Source organism: Lepisma saccharinum, chromosome 5 (assembly GCF_977018435.1).
Source record: "Lepisma saccharinum chromosome 5, izLepSacc3.1, whole genome shotgun sequence".
In the NCBI taxonomy this organism is placed as follows: domain Eukaryota; kingdom Metazoa; phylum Arthropoda; class Insecta; order Zygentoma; family Lepismatidae; genus Lepisma; species Lepisma saccharinum.
This window is the reverse complement of record NC_139233.1, coordinates 4720936-4734189: the sequence shown is the minus strand read 5'-3', so window position 1 is coordinate 4734189 and position 13254 is coordinate 4720936. Positions and strand designations below refer to the sequence as shown.

At 38.1% G+C, this 13254-nt stretch overlaps 1 protein-coding gene across 2 annotated transcripts in view; it reads right to left on the bottom strand.

The window, feature by feature from the left end:
• Positions 1-13254, bottom strand: part of LOC145987621 (uncharacterized) — a 321334-nt gene that overhangs the window by 54827 nt on the left and 253253 nt on the right. The window lies entirely within an intron of this gene.

The following is a 13254-nucleotide window of genomic DNA, read 5'->3' as shown; positions in this document are numbered from 1 at the left end:
GCAGCTTCCACGTGAACCGGAAAAAATGACGCCACCGAGAGAATAAATTTTAAATGTCTTGATCCGTGCCTTAAATTCAGGCTCCTGGTAATGAGAAAAGCCACGACTAGCGGCCCGAAATAAGAGTTCACAACGCACTTGAGGATAGTGTGCGAATTAAACGTATTTTATTTGGAGGGAGGAGGGCTTTGGAAATCCACTCTTTTCCGGCAGATAAATGCACAAAATTATTACTATTACATCACCCTGCATTTTGGGGAAAAAATTCGGATGATTTCAAATCAATAGGTGATTCTTGGAAGTTTTTTTGAGTGCTGATCACGGAAATGACATCCATTTTTTCCCATCACGTTAGGATTTTTCACAAGTTCATAATCAAATTTCTCATATTCGCCATTCCATTACACCTATCTATCACAGAACGCAACAAAATAAATTTAAGAAAGGCAAATTTCGTTTGTTTACAATCCAATAGGTGATTCTGGACGTATTTTGAATGCTGGTGACGGATATGACATACGTTTTCCCCTAGATCAGGATTTTTCTCCACGTCATTAAGTTCAATAAACCCACTACGTTATAACATTGACTTTTGGACATTTTGTGAAAGAAATTATTATGAGGGATTTCGAAAATGGAACTTACGTAATCAAAGTTTACAATAAATATGCTGACCAAGGCAGTAATTCAGTAATTAATTTAATTAAAAACATAAACTAAACGTAACGTTTCAACCTTTTCTTGTATCTTGTTAATTTTGTACTTGATACAGAATCTGAAGAAGACCTTGCTAGTAGAAGGTTGAAACGTTGCGTTTAGTTTATGTTTTTAATAAAATAAATTACTGCCTTAATCATGGAAACAAGGCTTAATGGTGTCACAAAGTTTACAATTTTCATGTCAATGTGTCTTGTGAAAATAAAAGGTGGATTAAATGCTTACTATTTATTCTATGTGCATTTATAGTTCAAAATTGGAGGATTTGAATTGTACGAAACCAATATTTTACCACCATCTAAACAGACAGCCATCTATTGAGGAAATGATGGAACTGCACATTTTATTGTGAAATTAAGGCAGTTGATACATTGCTATTTTCTGAAAAAACTACACGTGATGGGTAAATATGGGTTTCATTTTTGGAATCAGCATGCTGAAATTAATCAGAGAAAAAGCATTTTCTGCGAGTCATCCAAACCAATGCAGGGTGGTGTTATCAGTGCTTCATTTCTGGCGGTACGCAACAGTACGCCGTACCGGCACTTTTTTGTAGGTGAGAATAAAATTAATAACTATCTATTTTAACGACATACGAGGGCTGCTGGAAAAGTTTCTGCAATCAATATGAAAAAGACATGTGAAATTCTGGGAATGGCTTTCTTGTTTTTCAAAGTATTTGCATATGCTCACACCAATTTTGAAAGCATTTTTTTTTTTTTTTTTTTTTTACTCTGAAGCTGATACCTCAGAAACCGCTGTTCGGAATGCGTCAACAGCTGCTTCAGGCGACACACATCGCTCACCACGCATCTTATTTTTCATGTGTGGGAAAAAAAAAGAAGTATTATGTGATAAATCAGGTGAGTACGGACAATGAGTCATTAATTCGACATTTTTACTGGACACAAAATCAACAGTTTGGTATTCTGAGTGGGAACTGGCATTGTCGTGGTAAAGAATAATACGACGATTTGATTTTGATTTACGCAATTCATTGATGACCTCTGGCAAACAAATTGTTGTATACCACTCAGCATTTACAGTCCTTAGATCTTCTAAAGCTCTTGTTGGCACATGTCCTGTATAACAGAAGAAACAAGCAATCATTTGCTTGGCAGCACTCCTCGAACGAACAACCTTTGTTGGTTTCAGCTCACTTTGAAACACCCAAACAGTGGATTACTGTGCTTCTGGTTCGTATGAATAGATCCAAGTTTCGTCCCCTGTAACGATGTAGTACACCAAATTTGACTTGCCTCGGCTGAATTTTTTGAGCATTTCTTTACACCAATTTACACGAGCCTGTTTTTGAGATTCGGTCAAGTTGTGTGGGATCCAACGGCTTGAAAGTTTCCGTACGTTCAGATGACCATGCAAAATCGTATGTATTGCTTTCACGTCAATGTTCAAGGATGCCTGAATCTCACGGTATGTCACATGCCGATCTCTCTCAACCATTTCACGCACAGCATCAACATTACTTTCAACAACAGATGTGGATGGACGACCTTCACGAAATTCATCACTGAGAAATGTGCGACCATGCTGGAATTCGGAAAACCAATTGTACACAGTCCTGTTGGATGGTGCTTCATCCCCAAAAGCCAAATGAAGTCGCCCGATGCATTGTTTGGGTGTTAAACTACATTTGAAATCTTAAAAAATCATTGCCCGAAAGTGTTCACGAGAAATTTCAATTTCTCACACGAAACTACTACTTCAATCTGCTGTGAAAAATAAACGAATAGGCTTAAACAAACAATCAAAAATAATTTAAACACAAAAAAGGTATATTCTTCCGATTTTTTATTTTTATAGTAGCAGAACACTAGCACCACTGTTGGTAATAGTTTGCAGAAACTTTTCCAGCAACCCTCGTAAATAACTCTGTGCCTTCCCGATGGCGCAGTGGTAGCGTTGTCGCCTTGTAATCAAGGGGTCCCGGGTTAGATTCCACTCTAAACTGTAGGCCCAGTCCCGAATAACCTTACTGTGCATAAAGTGGACTTAAAACAGCAACTCAACCAATAAATGTGTATGTGCGTGGTATGCAACTACATGGATAAACGATCATATAGGAACATACCACATATTTCGAGTTCTTCCGATCAACACAGTATAAACCCAACTTCAAGACTACCGGCAGAAATAAAAGCACTGATTATTATTAGTAGTAGTAGTAGTAGAGGTGGTGGTGGATTGGCTGATTGATTGGGTTTATTTTACTTAGTTTTTCTGCCACTTTGGCTAATCGCGAGATGAAGATGAGTGATGATGATATATGGTGAAATTGAAGGATACTCACAAAGAACAATTGTGCCCAGGCCGGCATTCCAATCCGGGACCCCTGGCGTCGTAGTTCGCTGTGTTAAATAGTAATAGCAGTAACGATGACTACAGAAATATATTACAATAATTAATAACTTCCAATACAAGTAAACGATTGCTCGATTTAGGTTTTAAGTCCACTTTATGCACAGATACACTAATCGGGACTGGACCTACAGTTCAAAGTGCGATCGGAAACACTCTGCAACGTGCTTTTACAAGTAAATGAGATCAAATAAATATCTCGCTAGGTTTAATTTGATTTTTGTTATTTAGCGCGGCTTTCTGACACTACGGCCTAATCTGGACGGTGAAGATGTGATGATATGGTGAATTAATGAAGGGACACTCGTGAATGAACATTCGTGCCTAGGCCTGGATTCGAACCCGGTACCCTTGTCGTAGCAGCGCGCTGCGCTAACCACTCAAGTACGCATATCTTACTCGACCTTGATGCAGTAACATTAATCTAAAAATGGTTGTGTGTTCGTCGAAGTGCACTATTGTTCTTACATTGAAAAGTAATATCAGACATTCCATGACAGTAAGAAGTATTGTAAAACCAATAAACGTGTGGAATGTCACTAATCTGCTGCATTATTACCATAATTGATTTCATAGCCGACGTAAAGGTAAGTTCTTGTTTGTAAGTCTACTGATTGATTGACTAATTTGCTTTATTTTACTTCGCTTTTTGTGCCACCTTTTGGCTAATTTGCGAAGATGGGGATGAGTGATGATGTGATGAATGGACACTCGCAAACATCCATACCCAGGCCGGGATTCGAACCTGGGACCCCTGGCGTCGTAGCGCGATGGGCTAAATTTTTAACGGACCCGAAATTTATACAATGAACGATGAGATTTATATTTGGAGGCGCAGGAAATTTACCACGAGCTAATCTAGCGGAGCTTCATGCAAAGTTCGAGTCCTACGCAGAGCAGAACCTTTCTAATGGAACAGGAATATGTAAATTCCGAGCGATTCCAGCCTGTGGAAAAAGTGGGTTGGCAACTCGAATGCAATCAAAAAGGTGGAATTGCGGGGCGGTAAAATCGAAGGTTGCTATTCGCTCGTTCCTGAAATAGTTCGGTTTCGATCGAGATGAATAATGGTTTCGACTGCTAGTCCATTTGACGCAATCGACGCGTACACACTTCGCATCAAGGTCAAATAGAATTTAGCTTTTATTGGTCCTTCGGCAGAGTTTATGAAGTGTACTAATCTTTGCTTGCTTAGCATGTGCCACCGCAGACCAAACTCTTGGCATAACTTTCTGTGTTATATTTGAATAATTTCCTTTGGAGCAAGGAGGTATTCAGGGTTCGGAACCCAAGGTCTTACAAAGTCCCATTTAGCAAAATTCTTTATATAATATGAAGTTTATTTCCGCAGAACTTAAAAGTAAGGATTAGATTGTGCGTTGACAGTGCGTGCGAGAATTCATGCTACAAATACTAATAAAACTAAGCATAAAATAATGATCAAGTACTTTACATCTCATCAGATGGGACCTAATGACGTTTTCTTTCTCTTCTATAAATCAGTTTGAATTCTTTTGCCATCACTTTCTTTGGTAGGGCAGCTGTTTTTACACACATTTTAGTGATCTTATCGAGATACTGAATACATGCCGTTACATAATATTTTAACCTGTTCATGTAATAACTAATAATTATTTTTGACCTTAACATAAACCGACCTCCGTGGTGGAGTGGTTACCATATTGCGCTACGACGCGAGTTCAAATCCCGGCCTGGGCATGGGCTTTGTTGTGCGTGGCTCATCATGAATTTCATCATCATCTTTGCAATTAGCCAAAAGTGGCAGAAAAGTGAAGTAAAATAAACCAAATCAATCAATCAATATTCTACAAATTCTATTCTATATTCATGAATATATTAATCGTTTTATCTATTAATTATCAACTTTATAATTATTATTAATAATAATAATAATAATATGAGAAATTAGTTTGGATCCCTCAAAATATGGTTCTATAGATACGTGCCTGTCTTGGGGAAATTCCAGTTGCTTCTTTCAAAGATTGCGATATTATGTACCGCCCCCCCCCCCCAAAAAAAAAAATCACAACTCCTCTAATCCCCTTTCAAATACCGCCCTGATTACAAGCAGGAAATAACTGGAGACCTATTGAAAAAAAGCGAAACTTCCTGCACTACACCATATCCAGACAAAAAAAACTTGCATTGTGCATTGTTTATTAATTTTTTAGTATCCCCTAGCTTGTCTGTCAAATAGCAACATAAATTTAGGAATTTCATGGTTAGTTTTAATGATTCCACGGCATGCTCAATAGTTTTGAGTGAAGAGAATGGTAAACGGCTAAAACTTTTCCAACAAAAAAACATTGATTCCAGAAAAGTGGATCCGTCTAAAATTTTGCCGGAGAATCAAGGATAAACTTTGCGTGAAATGCAGTGTCTGCTTTTCCAGGATGGAGTAGTTCAGAAATGTCGTACGCCCTATTTTGAATTACAAATATGTAGGCAACTACGAACGCAATTCACTCCGTGCTTCTCTTGAATCTGCGATGAGGAATTTTCCAGAATTCAGAAGCTAAATGAAAGTCATGTCTGAATCTGAACATGTTTAGACAGGCAGAGGGTCAGACGGAACTTCAGTACATTGGGCGATATAGTGTGGAAGGTAATGAACCCGACACACAAAAAGGCTGACTTTACTGGCAAATTACAGACCGATATGGGGGGATGGAGGGAACCCTTTGCTTTCCTCAAAGCAAAATTGATTTCCTTCAATTTGAATCTGCTAGTTTTACTTCACAACATCTTTAATTTATTAGTTTTATTTTGCTTTTCTCTGCCACTTTTGGCTAATCCAGAAGATGACGATATGAAATCGATGAAGGAACACTCACAAAGAACAACCGTACTCAGACCAGGATTTGAACCAGGGACACCTAGCGTTGTGGCGTGCTCTGATAACCACTCCACCACAGAGATCGGCAGTAAAGTGAATAAACTGATACGGTTTTTACGCGTAGTAATGTCTCCATTAAAATACTCTACAGTCATTATAATTACTAATATAAACAGTTTATACTAAATTTAACTTTCACATAATTCGTATATGTATGATTTGATTGCTTTGCTTTATTTTACTTAGCTTCTCAGTTTTGATTGTGATGATGATGATGAATCAGTGGGTTTATCCACAAACTCCTAACACCCCCCGCAAAATATCCTAAACGCCCCCTAAATTTTTCACAAAGGAGATTCTTTTTTCAATTTGGTTCCAAACTTACCTTTTACACCCCACCCCCCAAATACGAACTTCCGCCCCACTCAGATCCTACGACTCCAGGGGTCCTGGGTTCGAATCCCGGCCTGGGCATGGATGTTTGTGAGTATCCATTCATCAATTTCATCACTCATCCCCATCTTCGCAAATTAGCCAAAAGTGGCACATAACGCGAAGTAAAATAAAGCAAATGAAATCAAAAGCCCCACTCAGATCGAACATTCTGGATACAATGGCGTGCCCAAGGGGGGTCATAACCCCCTCCTTTGGCCCAGTACTACTGAAAAAAGAACGTAAAAATGAGGGCGGACTACTAAAAAAAAGTACACATAATCCCACATCCCTTTCGAAAATACTGGGTACGCCTCTGTCTCGATAAACGGGGTAAATTGCGACATGAAATTGATGGGACGTTCACAAAAAACACCCACACCGGGATTCGAACCTGGAAGCAAGACCTTTGACATAACGTTGTTGAAGAAGGGAACATGAAAGTGCAACGCATCCACTATTATGGAACATTTTGAACCTGCCGTTTGCTGCCTCTCCATGCTCTACGTTCTAGGGCCACGATTCTCCATGGGGAAAAAAACTGAAATGCGGAGAGATCCATTTTCATTAGCAACATTGTATGCGAGCAATAACGATGGAATTCCAAAGGCCCGGAGATAATGGATCTTCCTGCGGATCTCTTGTGCTGAGGCTGAAGCCGTTAGCAAAGAATGTCCCCCGCCTGCGACGACCCACTGGTCTGGTTCCCACAGGGAGGGTTACCAACTAACGACGCCGCAAAAACACCAAGCACGGGCACAGCAGCAGCCCTTTGCCGTAGATTGGCGGAACCGAGACGGCTTTTTTTTATGATTAGATCGAAACCAGAGACGGATCTACAACTATATTTCAGGTGGGATCATCCGAACCAAGTGTCTCAATGAAATAATAATAATTATTATAATGATTATTTATTGTTACTCATGCAGAGCACATCAATGCTCAGATACACCATCACGTCTAGTTTATACAATTAACTTGTAACACACCATCCTTTAAATTATCTATAGACCTGGTTCTATGAGATTCTATCAGTTTATCACCCTAGTTATTATTTTCTGAAATGAAGGAATTATGCATAGTGCTATATTTGGGTTATTGTGTAATAATAATGTGTCAATTAATAATTATTATTATCATTACATCAACAGATAAAAGGATGATATAATAAGAATAGAGATACAAGAACACGTATTCATTAGGTGACGGTGTCCGGTAAAAATGGCAAAGGAAAAAATGGCAACGGAAAAAATGGCCAACTAAAAATGGCAAACGGAAAAAATGGCAAAGGTAAAAATGGCAAACGGAAAAAATGGCAAAAGTAAAAATGGCAAACGGAAAAAATGGCCAAAGTGAAAATGGCAAGTTTTCTTCTTTGGCAGTTGTCCTCTCTCAGGTGCAGAATGCTCGCTTTCACTGCTTCATTTTCTTGCTGGATGCACCTGATCAGCTTCCACAATAAAGCCTACAGTCTTTACTCTGTAGGATGTTTGAATTTGAATTGCATTACTCCATATAAACCATACACATTGGTATTTGGAGGGTTCAGTACAGTTCAGATAAAAAATATAGTTACAAAATTTCTATAATTTACAATTTTCTCTATAATATTCGTTATTAACTAATAGGTTTTTTTTTAAAATTTGTTTTTGAAACTTGTCATATTTCCTGCTTTAATATCATTTGGTAGGTTATTGAATATTTTAATTGCCATATGTTCGGGTTCCTCTTGAACTAATGTTAAATGTTGACTGCCAAGGCCAGATTGTCTGAATGACATAGTGGGGCCAAGTAAAAAAAATGTGAAAATGGATCAAGTTGGTGTCATTAGATCTGTGAAGCACAAGAAATTTCAAAACAATCCAAAAAACCGTTGAAAATTCAATTTAAATTTGAGACCCAGTTTTGGGTATCGTGGCCTGGAGAAGAGAATTTTGATCAGAAGGCCATGAGACCCATTTCTGTGTCTCACATTTTTACCTAAATTCATTCATTATCAAAAAAAAATTAAAATGGATTGGTTATTCAATACGAAAAAGGCTATTGGCAGGATTTTCGAAAGGAGGGAGGGGGTACTTATACTTCTTTAGTCAGTCAGTCAGTTGGTCTTTATTTTCAAGGAAATTATGTCAAAAATAATTTTAAGTGGATTATTTAATGAATAGGTTCTGTTCATGAAAAGTGAAGGTCCTGATCATTATTTCTATTAGCAGTGGTACACAAATCATAAATTCTCGTAGGCGCTGTTAACGCAAAGCTGCATAGTCACAATCTAATTATTTTATCTTTATGTAAGTTCTAAGAATAATCAACAATAAATCAACTTCACAGAACAGTATACAAGTATTTTGCTTACTTCATTTTGGACTTGGTATATCTTTCGGGGGTGTCCAGCCCAGAACCCCACCTCCAAATACGCCCTTGATTGGATACAAGAATGAAGACAAAAATTTAAAAAAAATGAGAAAACGACAAACCGGCAGACAGTGTTGCAAACTACGAAGGAAATTCTCCAGAATAATCAACTGAACCAACCTAGAAAATACTGAATGATATGCAGTGGGCTAGAAATATACCACGTGACGTATTGTAAGAAATTAACTGTTGACTCCTATTAGAATCTGCTGAACGATATAAAATACGCAACAGACATAACAAAACGCAATGATTCGTGTATTGTTACAATTTATCAAAAGAACCAAGTAATTTGAATCTGCCGAACCAACACAGAAAATGATGAAGGATATAGGCTTACAATGGATTGAAGAAAGCGTTGTACCACATCTATGATTATTTTATTGTGTACAATTATCAAAATAAGCACGAAATTAGAAATTATGGATTTAAATTTTAATATCCTAAATCATCCCCCCAAAAAGTGATGAACCATAAACAATGAAGAAATTCGACAGAGAAGTTAATTTCGTATGTTCGTCTCCTTTAAAAAAAACAAAAAAAAAAAATGACATTCCAAAATGTGAAAAATTACATCTACTTAGAATTAATTCCTTCTAATTAGAGCATTCACGTGAATCTTTCTGTAGTCTAGATAGTCACAATCATTTCGTGGCTACTTACTCTTACCCTGACAGGAGGGATAATAATATTTGCAGAATTAATTTCAGACATTTTTAAAATTAAAAAATCTATCAAACCCCTCCATGGAAGGGTTTTCAAATTATTATGTGCTTGTTTACCATTATGTACGGATATAATTTTTTTTTTTTAATTTATGGTTAATTCATAATCATTTCGAGGCCAAATTTACAATTGCACATTGTCAAATTAACAATTTGGCAACTTACAATTTCTTCATTTCCAATAAATCAGTCGCTAATTGTTTCATGAAAATATTCACTGGCATATTTTGATTGGTAATTTTTCCTTTTGGTTATTTTACGTCATTTTTCTGCCGAGTTTGATAAGTTACTCAAAAATCGTAACGCGTTACAGTTTGGTTCGGAACCCACTTTAAACTGTTATGTCCAGTCTGTAGCATTTCAGTGCATAAAGTGAGCTTAAAACAATTTCACTTGTAACTTTGGAAGCGTTAGTAACGCAAGTTTAGACTGATTGATTGATTTGGTGTTTTAAGTCCACTTTATGAACAGTAAGGCTAATCGGGACCAGACCTATAGTTTAAAGTGGGATATGAACCACTATATGAGCCTCCACCGGGTATCGAACCCAAGACCCCTTGGCAAGTTTAGAAACCGTCCACGTTACTACCCAACTCTTATCCACGTGTTAATATATCGAACCAGGATCCACCGTTTGGATATCAGAACAGGCCACGGATACCATTAAGATTAATAACACGGGACCTTTATCGAGTGCCCAATCACGACAGGGGAATAAAAAAAAATCGAATGACGAAATATCGGGCGACTTGTCGCCTAGGATAAAGGGTGTGGCCGGCCACTCCTGGAGTCGACATGGCAACCGGACGGGTTGTTTTTGTCTCAAGTCAAAGAATGCCACTCGAATTCGGTTTCGGGTTACGTGTACTCACCCCCCTTGCCTTATAAAAGAAGAACCTGAACCTGAATCCTGGTTAAGGCATGGGCGTGCCATTTCGTGTGCGGTGCCACCCGTTTACATCAGTGGCGTATCCAGAGAATTTTGTTCGGGTACACACAAGAGTGAACGAAAATACGTTTTCGGGTGGGGTCAGCTTCGGCGGTCTTCTCTCTCTCTTTCACCGTTTATCTATTTTGATTTCTCTTCCTCCATGTTTTTTCTTCCAGTTTTTCTGTCATTTACGGATAGCATCGAGCCAAGACTTGATAGAGTCTAAAACTCGTCTCGAGTTGTAAATGTCCGGTTCGTCGACCCTCCCTGGAAACTGGCATCTTTCATTTCAAGTTACAAAAAATTACAAAGCTTTTTTCCAGATAGCACGTAAGCTTAGGGTAAGCTTACGATAGCTTGCTTATAACTTGTCAAAGTAAGTTTGATGTAAGTCACACTCCGCAACTGAGTGTTATCGATAGTTTAATTACGCATACGTAAACATAAACTATTGAGAATATCTAGATAACAGCGAAAGCAAACAACACAAAATTCACGTGAATGCTCTAGAAGGAATTCTAAGCTGATGTATTTTTTTAGATTTTGGAATACCAAGCGGTTTTTCGAAGGGAGGACAATTGGAAAACCGCTGGCCTGGCGGCGGCCAAAAGGTCCAGCCGAGCCGAAATGTTGCAAGAGCAGGGCATCAATGTTTACCGATTCTGGTGATCATTAGTTTTTTCGCAAGCCGTTGGGTAAAACTCACGCTGTGAAGTCGATTTTGAGGGCACATACACGGACGGGTGATAGCCTATCTGTAAATTAATCCAAGTGTTCTCACGGCTATAGGAAACAACACAAATAGGAAAGCGAAAACTGACCCCTCCCCAATTTCCCAATGAATCAATTCCGCACACCTATTGCTTCAGAATGACGAGACGAACAAAAAAATTAACAACTAAACTTGGTTACTAAACAATGAATTGGCAAACCTGCCTCCAGCCTACATTTCTCATGGCTGACTCACTCCCGCCCCTCGCCAACCGGATGTGTGGGCGTTCTCTGGAAGTAATGCAAGGAGGGGAGGGAAGGGAGAAAGTTGGGTGAGGTCGTAAAACCAAGCACACCCTCATCCTCACCCCTCGACTGCGGCCTCGCAGGAGATCCACGATGGAAGCAAAGCAAGTATCTCGAACGTAAACGAGCGTAGGAAATTTCGTTGTTGCTTGATACAGGCATATTCTTGCAAAGAAAAGAAAAAATATATAACAAATTTTAAGTTGAGTTTTTACCTGATTTCTTAATTCGATTTTTGTAAAAATTAGTAACAAACAAAATTGTATTAATTTTGTAGTGGTAGCACTGGCAATTCTCAGTATATCAAATTGAAGTATGGTGTGTCCACAAGAAATTTAAAAAATTCTTGTTTGTCCTTTGTCTTCGTTGAAAAACCTACTTTTGGTGCAGTCTACAAAAAATGTTGATTTTTTCCAGAAATAGAGCACATTTCTCTGACATTTCCAGAAAAAAGAAAATTCCCTGACATCCAGGATTTCGAAGTTTTCCACCCTGATAAAGGCGAAAAAGTTTTCTCAGTAACACTGCTCGTCGACAGGAAAAAAATAAGTGGGAGACCGAAAGAGGAGGTGGGGGGGGGGTTACATATCTTATATCCTTAATGCCACATAAAATATTCATATTTGGGCTGAAATGGTTATGGTGTATTATTTTTGTACACTCCTGTTCAGATTAAGTGGCACATACGTGAACTGTCCGAGCTTATAAAATGTGCCACTTTATGTGAACAGGGGTGTACAAACATTATGAAACAAATATTTGAGCCGAACCCACCTAATTTCTAGAAAGTTGACGCCATTGAATATACGTATTTACAGACAAATAACACCATCAACATTGGCAATATGGCCAGAAAAATATCTGAGTACTCAATTGCCAAATGTGTCAAACTTGGCTGTCAAATATGCCTCTACAAACAAAAGGTTGGTCACTGCAGATAAGCTACGGGTAAAGGCCAACTCTAATTCGGGTGACTAAACTGACAACGCATTGATCAGGCCACCCGAACCAACAAACGAAGTTAAAGGTAAGATGAAAGTGTACATTGTTGACACGTAACAATGCGTGAGTCCCTGTTTCCACAGACGATAAGCTGTAGTGAGTCGATACAAAATACACGCGGCACGAAAACACGCCCTGTTTACCACATACTATGCAGGCACATAAGATACATGTGAATGTTACTGGAATTATGTCCACAGCAGACCTCCCCAAAATCCCTTTACAAAACGGGAATTTTTTCGTGAAGGAAAAACGAAACGGCACAATGTACACATTTTAATAATAATACTAAAAAAACTGTTTCGTCACAAAAACGTTTGAAAACTAATTAAATAAATTAAAAAATACTGACTGTGTAAATAATTTATATAATATGGTGATATGCAGCGCTCTGCAACCAAGCAGTCCTTGAGAAATAGAAATCATTCATTGATGTTTTGCCGATGAATGGATCTTCTTCAAATAACATTTGTAAAAGTTTACACAAGTTTGTAGTAATAGTAGCGAAGATGTATTATTGCAATAATTCTAAACCGATACGTCATTGTCACAAAAAGGGACATTTTAGCGTCCCGTAAAACGGGACAGACTCAAAAAAAGGGATTGGTCTGGTCACCTTATTACAAAAGCATTAGTTTAGAATACAGCATCGAGACGAGACCGAGAGTCCCGAGATTTTGGTCAGAGTTTGTTATTTTAGTTTAGTTAGTTTGAAAAAGTAACCTCAACCATGTAACTTCTTCAGACATACCAAACAAAAACTGCAAAAAATACTAAAACGT